The sequence below is a fragment of the Calliopsis andreniformis genome, chromosome 7 (genome assembly GCF_051401765.1).
Source record: "Calliopsis andreniformis isolate RMS-2024a chromosome 7, iyCalAndr_principal, whole genome shotgun sequence".
In the NCBI taxonomy this organism is placed as follows: domain Eukaryota; kingdom Metazoa; phylum Arthropoda; class Insecta; order Hymenoptera; family Andrenidae; genus Calliopsis; species Calliopsis andreniformis.
In genome coordinates, this window is record NC_135068.1 from 6,853,580 (window position 1) to 6,856,483 (window position 2,904).

The window sequence follows — 2,904 nt, forward strand, 5'->3', positions numbered from 1 at the left end:
TCAACAATGTGGTCGGAACTGGTTTGCGTGAGAATGTGAAAGATATAGCGAGGGTAGCTTCTTTAATGGCGTTTACTGACCAATTGATTCTGTTTTCCACCATGGACAGCGCTGCTTATATTATCATTCTGTTCGAAGACAAGAACTTTTTTGTTAACTCGTTGATTTGCCTAATTAAATATCGATGTTTTGTATAGTTGGACGCTTCCTGTTTTTATCATTAATAAGGGGTTTACACAGCGGGGTCCAAAGTGTTTGCACTATGTTGATTGTTGGCTTCTAAAGGTACAAACTTTTTTGAACAAAATGAGATAGAATTTTTAGCAAATGTATATTATACTTACGAAGCTTTCGATTGGCGTTAACTTTGCTGAAAAATAGCAATTTGCTGTGAAGGAAATAAGAATTTTTGCGAAATGGAATATCTTTCTAATGAAAGCAAAATTGTGGGGGTCGTATGAGATTTTTATGTAAAAAGAGTTCAAATTACAGTGGATATTAATTACACAAAAATGTAATGAAAAGAGAATTTGGCTTATTTGTTAGATGGACCATTCTAACCTATATTTTTATGGCTTGAAAGGAGAGTGCGCATGCGCGGAGGGCTTCAGGCCCAGGGGAATGAAAAATGTGATGAGGTGACTTCCCTTAGAGAGATATTACTGTCCATTCAGTTTACATTGAACCGCCATCGAAAGCTGTCAGTGTCACATACCGAAAGAAATCTGTGTGTCTGTGTGTGTAATTTTCATAATGGAAAGAACTTGATCTGTAAGTGGCTCAACGAATTCCTATATTTCGATAAAGTTTATAAGCATCGAAAATTTAAATAATTCTTGTTGTTAAACCTTTTTTAAAATTAAAGGAAGAATTGCTGTTTTAACGTCCTCAGTCGGATAATTACGAATGTTTTTAGGGCTCGAAAACACAAACCTAGAGATATAATTAAGATTTTACATTCATCCACTTTGTTTTGACGCTATAGAGAAACCGATAGATATTAGTTATCATCAGTAACGCGACTTACGAGCGAGTGATTTTTAAGACGGAGTCCATTGCGTCCAACTTGTTACATATAACTCTGTTCCCATACACGCAATATGGTAATAAACTTACATTTTTATTTTAGCCACAATCTACGTTAATTTCAACAGAAACGATCGTGTACACTGTTCGCACATGTAAATATATATTAAATGTTTCCTTCTTGTATTTTTTAATATTTGGCATCTTTTCAATTAATATCGAACACCCCAACCAGTTCCATTCATTAAACCAGTCTCCCTCTTTGCGTGTGCATATGATTAGTACTATTGATAAGAAAATTGAGATTTCTGCTTTTTGTTTTAAGATACCTATTTATCTGTTAATATTATCTTTGCAGCAATGCTACTGCTAGTATTTTTCATTTCTAATGTTGCTGTCTATTGGATTTCAATTTATAATTAATTTGGTTGCAATCTGAATTTATTTTTGAAATTTTGCAACAGTCTTAATTTATAATCGCCATTCCATCTTATTGGTAGTAATTGAAGTGAAATTTTTCAATTACGAATTGTAAGATTTTTAAGTTATAAATAATAATATTCAATTATTTTGTTGTTTTAATATTTCAGCAGGTGATCATAGTTTCTGCTTAACTATACATCGAAAGGTAAGTGTCTAATATTTCATTTTAATATTGTTTAAAAGCGAAAAAGTGTGTTAATTTAAATTTTATATAGGTAGCATATTAATCGAATGTTTCATAACTTTCATAGATGTAATATTTTTAGTAGGTTCATTAATTGATGAACAGAAGATTCTGTTAATTGAACAGAATCTTCGTGAACTGTGAATTAACAACGTCTTTAATGTTTATTTGTTTTATTTATCGTTTCCATTATTTTTCCATAGCAATTTCTTTTGTCTATTAGAGAGCCATTAATTTCTGTAATGGAACGTATTTTCTGAAGTAAGCACAATATTTTAAAGGCGTATTACAGACCTTTAGGTAGTCCCGTTTCAGCTTGGTAGTTTTATAGCGCGAAAAATGTTTCTTTGTTGCGGCCGACAGAGATTCACGGGAAAGGCTATTATTTTAATATCTTTCTGGACAAGTAGCAAAGATCTGAGGATGTCGCGATCCTTTCTCTGAAAACTTCCAAATACACCTCCGGTATGAGGAAGCTTGATTTACCACGAAACGAAAAGCTGTTTCAAAGGGACAAACTACGCAATACTTTATACTGTACTTTCCTTCTTTCCTTTGCTCTTCAAAATAACCAACATTCTAAATAAACTGTCGTCTGCAGTCAGCGTTCTCTGATGCTTTACGGCCGGTGAACGTTGCTTACGAATCTCTACATATTACAATTTCGAGATATAGAAATGTTCTGATAAGCAATGCCATTTCTTGAGTTCCTATCGAAACAACTCCTAGGATCATACCTTGATCTTGGAATGTTTGAAACTATGTATGTGTGAAATTATGAGAAATAACCTCTCACAAAGTATTAAAATATTAAAACTCCCCAATTTTTCAATTTGCGAATTCTCAAGTTATGTAAATAGTAAAATTTTCAAAATAGAAAAATATTCAAATATTAAAATTTTATTGTTTCAAAGTTTTACAAATTTACAGATATTTTAATATATATTCAGGCATAGAAATTTTCATATATTCAAATATTCAAATATTCAAATATTCAAATATTCAAATATTCAAATATTCAAATATTCAAATATTCAAATATTCAAATATTCAAATATTCAAATATTCAAATATTCAAATATTCAAATATTCAAATATTCAAATATTCAAATATCCAAATATCCAAATATCCAAATATCCAAATATCCAAATATCCAAATATCCAAATATCCAAATATCCAAATATTCAAATATTCAAATATTCAAATATT